The following is a 13,654-nucleotide window of genomic DNA, read 5'->3' as shown; positions in this document are numbered from 1 at the left end:
GGGTCTGAATACTTCCCGAATGCACTGTACTTCTTCTGTGCTCTGTGCCGTAGAGTTGTGCCTCAAGGATGCGTTTTAGGTCCCCTGTTGTTTGCCTGTAGTTCAACTAAATTGGGAGAAATATTGAGGCAGCTGATGTATGTTTTTATGCAGATGACACTGTTCCTTAGTCAAGTGGCAGCAGTTTGACTTTGGCTTTTGAAAACGCTCAAACCTGTTTTAACATCATTCAACAGAATCTGTTCGATTTGAAGCTTGTTCTGAATTCCTCTAAAACATGTACGGTATTTTCCAATAATAAACACTGAAAACCATGTAATTAATACATTGGAAACATACAAATATCTGGGAGTTTGTGTGGATGAGAATGTGATCTTCACCACTCATGTAGAGAACCTTGTCAGGAAACTCAAGCTGCGTTTTGGGTTTTACTACCGACACAAAGCTTGTTTTTCCTTTGCTGCCAGAAAGGAGTTGATTCGTTGTACTTTTCTCTCTGTGTTGGACAATGGTGATACTATTTATGAGCAAGCTTCACGCTCCACACTGAAGGCTCTTGACTCTGTGTCATGCAGCCCTTCCTTTTGTCACCAATCAGAGACGTCCAACTCACCATTGTGATCTCTAGTGTTGTGGACACAAACAAAACACTGGCACATTCTTATTCTGAAGACCATGTTAGGAGAACTGATGTTTTATATATCCTCTCTTCCAGCACGAAATGAGAAACACATACAACTCTGATCTCAATCTTGTGTTATGCTAACAGTACCGAATTAGAACCGAGCATGGAAAAAGGGTGGTTCCCTCTGGTGTTGCAATCCAGGCCAACCTAAAACGACAGGACCTGGTGTCCCTGGAGGAGTTCAAAGGACAAATAGATGAACAGGTTGTTGAGACATGCAGCTGTTTCTAGCTGTCACTAGTTTGTGTTTCCTTAAGGAAGAATGTTGTTTCACTTCACACACACACACCCATCCACTGTTTATTTGCTGTTCTAGTTGTGCTGTTGACAGTGTCTTCTGTCTGTTTTGTCTTACAGTTCTTTAACAAGAGGATGTTTATCCCCCGTCCCCACAGGAGGCCTTTTCCCTCCTCCCAGGCCATTATTATAAAGAAGAATGGGTTCTTAATTGACTAGCATGGTTAAATGAAATAAATAAAATCACACGCTCACTGAACCATACAATGAACCATACACTGAACCCTACAATGAACCATACACTGAACCATACACTGAACCATACACTGAACCATACACTGAACCATACACTGAACCGGGTGAGATCATAAGATCTGAATATCACACTTTTAGTGACCTCCCCAATCTCTCCTTTGAATAATTCAACAGTTCCAGTCTGACTGGACGCAGCCCATTGGTGCTGGCAAACACTATGGGCTGTCTATCACTGGTGCTGCCATAGCAACGCTGGCGGTGCGCAAAATTAATGATGTGACACGCACACGATTATCCAGCATCATCGTCTGTATAACAACTCATTCATAATACACACATTTTATCTGAGTAATATTGTATGATACCAAGTTACATGGAAAGTCAACCTAACAGTTGATATAGAACATCAAAATGATATTTCACCTGACAGAATTTCAATATCAAGAATAAATCAAACACACCTCATCACATACTTTAATGACACCTGGACAATGACAGTGTGGATACCACCACATGAAGGGATCAAGTATAGAATTGAACATTTCTCGGAGTCTGTACTATAAGGTCTCTATCTTAAAAACTTGACTGCTGACAATGACATGCACATGATCGGGGCCCAATGAATGGACCGATGAGCAAAATACTACAACATCTATCTGCACTATGCCTTTAATAACCAATTCTGTAAACACAAATCTCCAACCAAAGCAGCTTTATACAAGCCTGAATTTGACCTGAATGTTACCTTGACAAAACATTCATCCAACAGCCTGAATGCACGACTGTAGCGTTGTGGTGTGAAGGTGTTGGGTGGATTAGTAGGTCTGTTGTAATGGGTCTTTGTGGCAAGGACAGAATAATCAGAGAGTTATGTGCGTTTTGTGCGTTTTGGAACCCAACATGCCAGTAAACACCATGTGCCTTCTTCACTGTGATGGGATCGGTAGGCAATAGTTCCGTTTTCATCTCCCATTCATTTACAAGGAGCCATGTAAAACCTTATTTCCCTATTGTATGCATGGCCTCCTGGGACTGGGTGGGGCATTGTCAGCATACAGTAGCCTACAATAGTCAGGTATGCTGACAAACACCATACAGATACCAGGTGTACGACGCCAGTAATAGTCCCTACTCACAGACAAGTGTGTGTGTTCTAGATGAATGGAAGTGATGCATGCCCTGTGTGGGTGTGTACTCTGTTCTTTTGATACCTGGCAGAACAGCGAAATGAATGAAATACTTCAGTTAGTAAAACACACGGAGCTGCTGAATATCTTATGGTTGAAGAGGGAGGGTCGTACTGAATATCTTATGCTTGAAGAGGGAGGGTCGTCCTCTTAGAGCTACTGAATATCTTATGGTTGAAGAGGGAGGGTCGTCCTCTTAGAGCTACTGAATATCTTATGGTTGAAGAGGGAGGGTCGTCCTCTTAGAGCTACTGAATATCTAATGGTTGAAGAGGGAGGGTCGTACTGAATATCTTATGGTTGAAGAGGGAGGGTCGTACTCTTAGAGCTACTGAATATCTTATGGTTGAAGAGGGAGGGTCGTACTGAATATCTTATGGTTGAAGGGGGAGGGTCGTCCTCTTAGAGCTGCTGAAAATCTTATGGTTGAAGAGGGAGGGTTGTACTCTTAGAGCTACTGAATATCTTATGGTTGAAGAGGGAGGGTCGTACTGAATATCTTATGGTTGAAGGGGGAGGGTCGTCCTCTTAGAGCTGCTGAAAATCTTATGGTTGAAGAGGGAGGGTCGTACTGAATATCTTATGGTTAAAGAGGGAGGGTCGTACTGAATATCTTATGGTTGAAGAGGGAGGGTCGTCCTCTTGGAGCTACTGAATATCTTATGGTTGAAGAGGGAGGGTCGTCCTCTTAGAGCTACTGAATATCTTATGGTTGAAGAGGGAGGGTCGTCCTCTTGGAGCTACTGAATATCTTATGGTTGAAGGGGAGGGTCGTCCTCTTAGAGCTACTGAATATCTTAGGGTTGAAGGGGGAGGGTCGTCCTCTTAGAGCTGCTGAATATCTTATGGTTGAAGAGGGAGGGTCGTCCTCTTAGAGCTACTGAATATCTTATGGTTGAAGAGGGAGGGTCGTACTGAATATCTTATGGTTGAAGAGGGAGGGTCGTCCTCTTAGAGCTACTGAATATCTTATGGTTGAAGAGGGAGGGTCGTACTGAAAATCTTATGGTTGAAGAGGGAGGGTCGTCCTCTTAGAGCTACTGAATATCTAATGGTTGAAGAGGGAGGGTCGTACTGAATATCTTATGGTTGAAGAGGGAGGGTCGTACTGAATATCTTATGGTTGAAGAGGGAGGGTCGTCCTCTTAGAGCTACTCAATATCTTATGGTTGAAGAGGGAGGGTCGTACTCTTAGAGATACTGAATATCTTATGGTTGAAGAGGGAGGGTCGTACTCTTAGAGCTACTGAATATCTTATGGTTTGGAGCTACTGAATATCTTATGGTTGAAGGGGGAGGGTCGTCCTCTTAGAGCTACTGAATATCTTATGGTTGAAGAGGGAGGGTCGTCCTCTTGGAGCTACTGAATATCTTATGGTTGAATAGGGAGGTTCGTCCTCTTGGAGCTACTGAATATCTTATGGTTGAATAGGGAGGTTCGTCCTCTTAGAGCTACTGAATATCTTATGGTTGAAGTGGGATTGTTGAGGGTTGAGTGGGCCTGGTAATTCATCCTCCATAGTGTCTGGAACTGTGCTATAAAGGACCATGTGATAATCACGGTATTGACAGGGTTAGCAAGACGTGTGAAAAAAGCATCGGTGTTGACCCTAAATAAAGGACATGTATCCTTCGGGAACGTGACGATCCATGCTCAGCAAGGGTGTCGTGGTCCTACTGTACAGTCTCTATTTCCAGACACCTTTAAAACAATGATATTTCTGCTTCCTTCCAGGCAATAAGCCAATGGTTATTGCAGAAACAACATCCTTCTTCCTGACCTGAGGGATTGTAGATTTGTGCTCAACAATCACATCACTCATTCAATCCATCATGGGCCGTTACATATTCATACAACAGAAATCCATGGGATGTATCCAAAATGATACCTATTCCCTATATGTAGTGCACTAGGCCCCATAGGGTGACGTGTGTCCCCATATAGCAGGCAATATACTTACAGAGAAGTACTACAGTAAAGAAGTAGGGTGCCCAGGTCATCCATTAACTCATATTCATGTGGAGTGTTTTGAATAGAGAACAGCCTTTGGCTTGAACAGTGGCACTGGATTAGTGGGTACCCTATTCCCTATGCAGGGCACTACTTTTGCCCAAAGCCCTATGGGCCCTGGTCAGAAGTAGTGCACTACATCAAGAATAGGGTACCATTTGGGACACAGGTAATCGTCAGCAGCTCTTATCTCCTGAAGTCTTATCTGACGGCCACCTGTAAACTCACAGGTCCGGCTAGCAGCGATCCCATGTCAACCCTGTCTGACTTATACAACCAGGAGTCATACAGAGTGGCCTTTCTGACCAATTGCCACTGGTACAATGATGCTACTATTACTAGTGTGATTTATAGTCTGTAATAGAAACTCATAAACATTATTATCAGTGATGTATCACCACAATACTTCTCTCCTCGCTCTACCTTTAGTAATGCGTTGTGCCGTCGCTCAGTATCGGTCTAGCAGTGTGTCTCATTGGCTTCCTCCACCTTTTGGACATCTAAGCAACAACCACACATCTGATTATAATGCATGACAATATGTGGTTTCCTGTCCTGTATGTATTGTGAACACATTTTTCCAGAGGTCTAGGGGTTTGCTGTAACCTGGCCCTCTCTTACGTTTTTCCACTGACAATGACTGTGGGTGAGACATTAAACTGGCGAGGTGGAGCTGAACTGATGCACGTTCAATTATTTCCAGCTGACAAATTGTAAAAGAGAAGCTATCGCTGTACGAACTCTTCACGGAGACTGCCCTCTAGTGTCTCTTTCATGGAACTTCAATGTAAAAAAAAAATTGTTGGGCAAATGAATACTCTTGATTAAAGGGACATTTCACATATTTTTTACAGGTGGCCTTAAGTCTACGTGCATCACACTCAAACACATGAAGCCGCTATAATTAAATTACAGCTTTTATTATAAAATACATTTTATGTACATGAAACAACTGATGAAATTCAATAAGATTCAGTGAAAGTGACCTAATGCAAACTTGTGAAACTAAACACGTTAGAGGAAATGTGGACTCCTCTGTTCCTGTAATCACGGCTATTTTTTCAGCCAGAAATGTAAACAGAGAGAACATGTTTCCCATAGATAGAGAGAGTTGTGATGTATGATTAGACATGTGGTTGTTGCTTAGATGTCCAAAAGGTGGAGGAAGTCAAAGAGACTAGGTTGACCTTTTAGATCAATTAATATAGATAGATATAAAAGAAATGGGTTCAGGGAGAGAAAAGAGAGGGATAGAGAGGGATAGAGAGGGAAAGGGTTCAGGGAGAGAGGAGAGAGGGATATAGAGGGAAAGGGTTCAGGGAGAGAGAAGAGAGGGATAGAGAGGGAAAGGGTTCAGGGAGAGAGAAGAGAGGGATAGAGAGGGAAAGGGTTCAGGGAGAGAGAAGAGAGGGAGAGAGAGGGATAGAGAGGGATAGAGAGGGAAAGGGTTCAGGGAGAGAGAAGAGAGGGATAGAAAAGAAATGGTTCAGGGAGAGAGAAGAGAGAGATAGAGAGGGAAAGGGTTCAGGGGAGAGAAGAGAGGGAAAGGGTTCAGGGGAGAGAGAAGAGAGGGAAAGGGTTCAGGGAGAGAGAAGAGAGGGATAGAGAGGGAAAGGGTTTATGGAGAGAGAAAGAGGGGATGGAGGGAGAGGGAAAGAGAGAGAAGAAGTATGGAGAGGGATCGAGAGGGAAAGGGTTTATGGAGAGCGAAAAGAAGGATAGAGAGGGAAAGGAAAGGTGACAGAGAGAACAAGAGATCAGAAAGAAGGACAGGGAGCATGAAGAGAAGTACTGTATAGAGATGAGAAGGGTCAGGGAGAGAGACATAAGAAGATAGACAGAAAAAGGAATAGAGAGAGAGCGAGCGAGTGAGAATAGAGGGAACGAGAGAGAGGTGAAAGAGGTCAGGAGGATGGTGTGTTGCCAAATGTAGAGAGAGTTCTCCATGGAGGCGACCTGCTGTAGACTGTCTCTGCTGCTCTGTCGTCGTTACCCCATTCCTGCACACACACACACACACACACACACACACACACACACACACACACACACACACACACACACACACACACACACACACACACACACACACACACACACACACACACACACACACACACACACACACACATGGGCACACACACACACACACACACACACACACACACACACACACACACACACACACACACACACACACACACACACACACACACACACACACACACACACGGTTTCATTATTACAGCACATTTAAGTCCAACTTGAAAACTTCCTTTTTCTTTTGAAGCAACACATGCGGTTTCATTACGTAAAATCTAAACACTTCCTTTAGAAGAGGCTCTTTTAGGGTCCAAAGACCGTTTCTCCTGGTGGATTATAGCTTCAAGGCTCTTTTAGGATCCAATGACCGTTTCCCCTGGTGGATTATAGCTTCAAGGCTCTTTTAGGATCCAATGACCGTTTCCCCTGATGGATTATAGCTTCAAGGCTCTTTTAGGGTCCAAAGACCGTTTCCCCTGATGGATTATAGCTTCAAGGCTCTTTTAGGATCCAAAGACCGTCCGTTTCCCCTGATGGATTATAACTTCAAGGCTCTTTTAGGATCCAAAGACCGTTTCCCCTGGTGGATTATAGCTTCAAGGCTCTTTTAGGATCCAAAGACCGTTTCCCCTGATGGATTATAGCTTCAAGGCTCTTTTAGGATCCAAAGACCGTTTCCCCTGATGGATTATAGCTTCAAGGCTCTTTTAGGATCCAAAGACTGTCCGTTTCCCCTGATGGATTATAGCTTCAAGGCTCTTTTAGGATCCAAAGACCGTTTCCCCTGATGGATTATAGCTTCAAGGCTCTTTTAGGATCCAAAGACCGTCCGTTTCCCCTGATGGATTATAGCTTCAAGGCTCTTTTAGGATCCAAAGACCGTTTCCCCTGGTGGATTATAGCTTCAAGGCTCTTTTAGGGTCCAAAGACCGTTTCCCCTGGTGGATTATAGCTTCAAGGCTCTTTTAGGATCCAAAGACCGTTTCCCCTGATGGATTATAGCTTCAAGGCTCTTTTAGGGTCCAAAGACCGTTTCCCCTGATGGATTATAGCTTCAAGGCTCTTTTAGGATCCAAAGACCGTCCGTTTCCCCTGATGGATTATAGCTTCAAGGCTCTTTTAGGATCCAAAGACCGTTTCCCCTGATGGATTATAGCTTCAAGGCTCTTTTAGGGTCCAAAGACCGTTTCCCCTGGTGGATTATAGCTTCAAGGCTCTTTTAGGGTCCAAAGACCGTTTCCCCTGATGGATTATAGCTTCAAGGCTCTTTTAGGATCCAAAGACCGTTTCCCCTGATGGATTATAGCTTCAAGGCTCTTTTAGGGTCCAAAGACCGTTTCCCCTGATGGATTATAGCTTCAAGGCTCTTTTAGGATCCAAAGACCGTTTCCCTGATGGATTATAGCTTCAAAGGCTCTTTTAGGATCCAAAGACCGTTTCCCCTGATGGATTATAGCTTCAAGGCTCTTTTAGGGTCCAAAGACCGTTTCCCTGGTGGATTATAGCTTCAAGGCTCTTTTAGGGTCCAAAGACCGTTTCCCCTGATGGATTATAGCTTCAAGGCTCTTTTAGAGGGTCCAAAGACCGTTTCCCCTGATGGATTGTAGCTTCAAGGCTCTTTTAGGGTCCAAAGACCGTTTCCCCTGATGGATTATAGCTTCAAGGCTCTTTTAGGATCCAATGACCGTTTCGTCTGATGGATTATAGCTTCAAGGCTCTTTTAGGTTCCAAAGACCGTCCGTTTCCCCTGGTGGATTATAGCTTCAAGGCTCTTTTAGGATCCAAAGACTGTTTCCCCTGGTGGATTATAGCTTCAAGGCTCTTTTAGGATCCAATGACCGTTTCCCTGATGGATTATAGCTTCAAGGCTCTTTTAGGGTCCAAAGACCGTTTCCCCTGATGGATTATAGCTTCAAGGCTCTTTTAGGATCCAAAGACTGTTTCCCCTGGTGGATTATAGCTTCAAGGCTCTTTTAGGATCCAAAGACCGTCCGTTTCCCCTGATGGATTATAGCTTCAAGGCTCTTTTAGGATCCAAAGACCGTCCGTTTCCCCTGATGGATTATAGCTTCAAGGCTCTTTTAGGATCCAAAGACCGTCCGTTTCCCCTGATGGATTATAGCTTCAAGGCTCTTTTAGGATCCAAAGACCGTCCGTTTCCCCTGATGGATTATAGCTTCAAGGCTCTTTTAGGATCCAAAGACCGTCCGTTTCCCCTGATGGATTATAGCTTCAAGGCTCTTTTAGGATCCAAAGACCGTCCGTTTCCCCTGATGGATTATAGCTTCAAGGCTCTTTTAGGATCCAAAGACCGTCCGTTTCCCCTGATGGATTATAGCTTCAAGGCTCTTTTAGGATCCAAAGACCGTTTCCCCTGGTGGATTATAGCTTCAAGGCTCTTTTAGGATCCAAAGACCGTCCGTTTCCCCTGATGGATTATAGCTTCAAGGCTCTTTTAGGATCCAAAGACCGTCCGTTTCCCCTGATGGATTATAGCTTCAAGGCTCTTTTAGGATCCAAAGACCGTCCGTTTCCCCTGATGGATTATAGCTTCAAGGCTCTTTTAGGATCCAAAGACCGTCCGTTTCCCCTGATGGATTATATGGAATATACCTTCACATGAAGTCGTGACGACAGCATTGTGGTGACTCTGTCCACGGTAACCCATATACGAGCACCTTGTCTGGGGAGAGGGTTTAGTTTAATAATCCACCTCATCAAGCTAATTAATGAGATGATTACAGCTCACGAGAGGAGGAGGGCCCATGCAGGCTGGCCCAGGTCACAGAGGAGCAGTCATGGGATGTTGACTCAAAGTGTGTTTGTGTTCAGTAGGGAGGCAGACAGAGACCACAGAGCCCCAGGACAGCAACACATTTAGACCCAACCAAAACATGAGTTCATTACTTGACAAATTGGAAAGAATCAACAACAAAAACAGAGCAAACTAGAATGCTATTTGGCCCTAGACAGAGAGAACACAGTGGCAGAATAGCTGACCACTGTGGCAGACCCAGACTTAAGGAAAGCTTTGACTATGTACAGACTCAGTGAGCGTAGCCTTGCTATTGAGAAAGGCCGTCGCAGGCAGACATGGCTCTCAGGAGAAGACCGGCTCACTGCTGTTGTGACAAGAAAAGGGCAACCAGTGAAGAACAAACACCGTTGTGAAAACAAACATATTGATGTTTCATTATTTTCCCTTTTGTACTTGAACTATTTGCACATTGTTACAGCACTGTATATAGACATAATATGACATTGGAAATGTCTTTATTCTTTTGGAACTTCTGTGAGTGTAATGTTTACTGTTCATTTTACTGTAAATGATCTACTCCACTTGCTTTGGAAATGTTAACATATGTTTCCCTTGCCAATATAACCCATAAATGAGAGTGAGAGAGATCTCCGCAATCTTCCCCAACTCAAGGATCGTGGTGTCAACCCTTCTACAGAGGAAGGACTTCCACCCTGCCACAATCCAAAGAATAAACGTCAATGTAAACTTGGCCCACCATCCCACCCTCGATCTGGACTGTCTCTAGGACCATGTTCACCTGTACAGGGAGACAGTCCCCACCACCCCACCCTCGATCTGGACTGTCTCTAGGACCATGTTCACCTGTACAGGGAGACAGTCCCCCCACCCCACCCTCGATCTGGACTGTCTCTAGGACCATGTTCACCTGTACAGGGAGACAGTCACCACCATCCCACCCTCGATCTGGACCGTCTCTATGACCATGTTCACCTGTACAGGAGACAGTCACCACCATCCCACCCTCGATTCTGGACTGTCTCTAGGACCATGTTCACCTGTACAGGAGACAGTCCCCACCATCCCACCCTCGATCTGGACTGTCTCTAGGACCATGTTCCCTGTACAGGGAGACAGTCCCCACCATCCCACCCTCGATCTGGACCGTCTCTAGGACCATGTTCCCCTGTACAGGGAGACAGTCCCCACCATCCCACCCTCGATCTGGACTGTCTCTAGGACCATGTTCACCTGTACAGGGAGACAGTCCCCACCATCCCACCCTCGATCTGGACTGTCTCTAGGCCATGTTAGTACAGGGAGACAGTCACCACCACCCCACCCTCGATCTGGACTGTCTCTAGGACCATGTTCACCTGTACAGGAGACAGTCCCCACTATCCCACCCTCGATCTGGACTGTCTCTAGGACCATGTTCACCTGTACAGGAGACAGTCCCCACCATCCCACCCTCGATCTGGACTGTCTCTAGGACCATGTTCACCTTTACAGGGAGACAGTCCCCACCATCCCACCCTCGATCTGGACTGTCTCTAGGACCATGTTCACCTGTACAGGAGACAGTCACCACCATCCCACCCTCGATCTGGACTGTCTCTAGGACCATGTTCACCTGTACAGGGAGACAGTCACCACCATCCCACCCTCGATCTGGACTGTCTCTAGGACCATGTTCACCTGTACAGGAGACAGTCCCCACCATCCCACCCTCGATCTGGACTGTCTCTAGGACCATGTTCACCTGTACAGGGAGACAGTCACCACCATCCCACCCTCGATCTGGACTGTCTCTAGGACCATGTTCACCTGTACAGGGAGACAGTCACCACCATCCCACCCTCGATCTGGACTGTCTCTAGGACCATGTTCACCTGTACAGGGAGACAGTCCCCACCATCCCACCCTCGATCTGGACTGTCTCTAGGACCATGTTCACCTGTACAGGGAGACAGTCACCACCATCCCACCCTCGATCTGGACTGTCTCTAGGACCATGTTCACCTGTACAGGGAGACAGTCCCCACCATCCCACCCTCGATCTGGACTGTCTCTAGGACCATGTTCACCTGTACAGGGAGACAGTCACCACCATCCCACCCTCGATCTGGACTGTCTCTAGGACCATGTTCACCTGTACAGGGAGACAGTCACCATCCCACCCTCGATCTGGACTGTCTCTAGGACCATGTTCACCTGTACAGGGAGACAGTCCCCACCATCCCACCCTCGATCTGGACTGTCTCTAGGACCATGTTCACCTGTACAGGGAGACAGTCCCCCCACCCCACCCTCGATCTGGACTGTCTCTAGGACCATGTTCACCTGTACAGGGAGACAGTCACCACCATCCCACCCTCGATCTGGACTGTCTCTAGGACCATGTTCACCTGTACAGGGAGACAGTCCCCACCATCCCACCCTCGATCTGGACTGTCTCTAGGACCATGTTCACCTGTACAGGGAGACAGTCCCCCCACCCCACCCTCGATCTGGACTGTCTCTAGGACCATGTTCACCTGTACAGGGAGACAGTCCCCACCATCCCACCCTCGATCTGGACTGTCTCTAGGACCATGTTCACCTGTACAGGGAGACAGTCCCCACTATCCCACCCTCGATCTGGACTGTCTCTAGGACCATGTTCACCTGTACAGGGAGACAGTCCCCCCACCCCACCCTCGATCTGGACTGTCTCTAGGACCATGTTCACCTGTACAGGGAGACAGTCACCACCATCCCACCCTCGATCTGGACTGTCTCTAGGACCATGTTCACCTGTACAGGGAGACAGTCCCCACTATCCCACCCTCGATCTGGACTGTCTCTAGGACCATGTTCACCTGTACAGGGAGACAGTCCCCCCCACCCCACCCTCGATCTGGACTGTCTCTAGGACCATGTTCACCTGTACAGGGAGACAGTCACCACCACCCCACCCTCGATCTGGACTGTCTCTAGGACCATGTTCACCTGTACAGGGAGACAGTCCCCACTATCCCACCCTCGATCTGGACTGTCTCTAGGACCATGTTCACCTGTACAGGGAGACAGTCCCCACTATCCCACCCTCGATCTGGACTGTCTCTAGGACCATGTTCACCTGTACAGGGAGACAGTCCCCACTATCCCACCCTCGATCTGGACTGTCTCTAGGACCATGTTCACCTGTACAGGGAGACAGTCCCCCACCCCACCCTCGATCTGGACTGTCTCTAGGACCATGTTCACCTGTACAGGGAGACAGTCCCCCACCCCACCCTCGATCTGGACTGTCTCTAGGACCATGTTCACCTGTACAGGGAGACAGTCCCCACCATCCCACCCTCGATCTGGACTGTCTCTAGGACCATGTTCACCTGTACAGGGAGACAGTCCCCCCACCCCACCCTCGATCTGGACTGTCTCTAGGACCATGTTCACCTGTACAGGGAGACAGTCCCCACCATCCCACCCTCGATCTGGACTGTCTCTAGGACCATGTTCACCTGTACAGGGAGACAGTCACCACTATCCCACCCTCGATCTGGACTGTCTCTAGGACCATGTTCACCTGTACAGGGAGACAGTCACCACCATCCCACCCTCGATCTGGACTGTCTCTAGGACCATGTTCACCTGTACAGGGAGACAGTCCCCACTATCCCACCCTCGATCTGGACTGTCTCTAGGACCATGTTCACCTGTACAGGGAGACAGTCCCCCCACCCCACCCTCGATCTGGACTGTCTCTAGGACCATGTTCACCTGTACAGGGAGACAGTCACCACCACCCCACCCTCGATCTGGACTGTCTCTAGGACCATGTTCACCTGTACAGGGAGACAGTCCCCACTATCCCACCCTCGATCTGGACTGTCTCTAGGACCATGTTCCCCTGTACAGGGAGACAGTCACCACCACCCCACCCTCGATCTGGACTGTCTCTAGGACCATGTTCACCTGTACAGGGAGACAGTCCCCCCACCCCACCCTCGATCTGGACTGTCTCTAGGACCATGTTCACCTGTACAGGGAGACAGTCCCCACCATCCCACCCTCGATCTGGACTGTCTCTAGGACCATGTTCACCTGTACAGGGAGACAGTCCCCACTATCCCACCCTCGATCTGGACTGTCTCTAGGACCATGTTCACCTGTACAGGGAGACAGTCCCCACCATCCCACCCTCGATCTGGACTGTCTCTAGGACCATGTTCACCTGTACAGGGAGACAGTCCCCACCATCCCACCCTCGATCTGGACTGTCTCTAGGACCATGTTCACCTGTACAGGGAGACAGTCCCCACCATCCCACCCTCGATCTGGACTGTCTCTAGGACCATGTTCACCTGTACAGGGAGACAGTCACCATCCTTGTCAAGACTCTCAATGACTTTAAACCCAACCTCTCCACCCAGAAACAGCGAAGCAATCTCCACCCCGAGATCACTAAGGCAACACCCCGGACCAGCACCCAG

At 47.5% G+C, this 13,654-nt stretch overlaps 1 long non-coding RNA gene across 8 annotated transcripts; it reads right to left on the bottom strand.

Moving 5' to 3' along the window:
• Positions 1-10,918: 10,918 nt before the first annotated feature.
• Positions 10,919-13,354, bottom strand: LOC127932334 (uncharacterized). Of its 8 annotated transcripts, XR_008144883.1 has the most exons (7): positions 13,266-13,354; positions 12,813-12,877; positions 12,168-12,362; positions 11,908-12,037; positions 11,520-11,778; positions 11,329-11,455; positions 10,919-11,133 (listed from the first exon to the last, which is right to left on the bottom strand). It is a non-coding gene; the product is annotated as an uncharacterized LOC127932334 (long non-coding RNA). The 8 variants fall into 8 exon arrangements; XR_008144886.1 differs by lacking the exon at positions 12,813-12,877; XR_008144879.1 differs by lacking the exon at positions 13,266-13,354 and having other exon boundaries at positions 12,813-12,951.
• Between the last annotated feature and the right edge of the window lie 300 nt (positions 13,355-13,654).

Source organism: Oncorhynchus keta, chromosome 10, assembly GCF_023373465.1.
Source record: "Oncorhynchus keta strain PuntledgeMale-10-30-2019 chromosome 10, Oket_V2, whole genome shotgun sequence".
Lineage (NCBI taxonomy): Eukaryota > Metazoa > Chordata > Actinopteri > Salmoniformes > Salmonidae > Oncorhynchus > Oncorhynchus keta.
The sequence above is the reverse complement of the archived record's forward strand: the minus strand, read 5'-3'. Positions and strand labels throughout refer to the sequence as shown.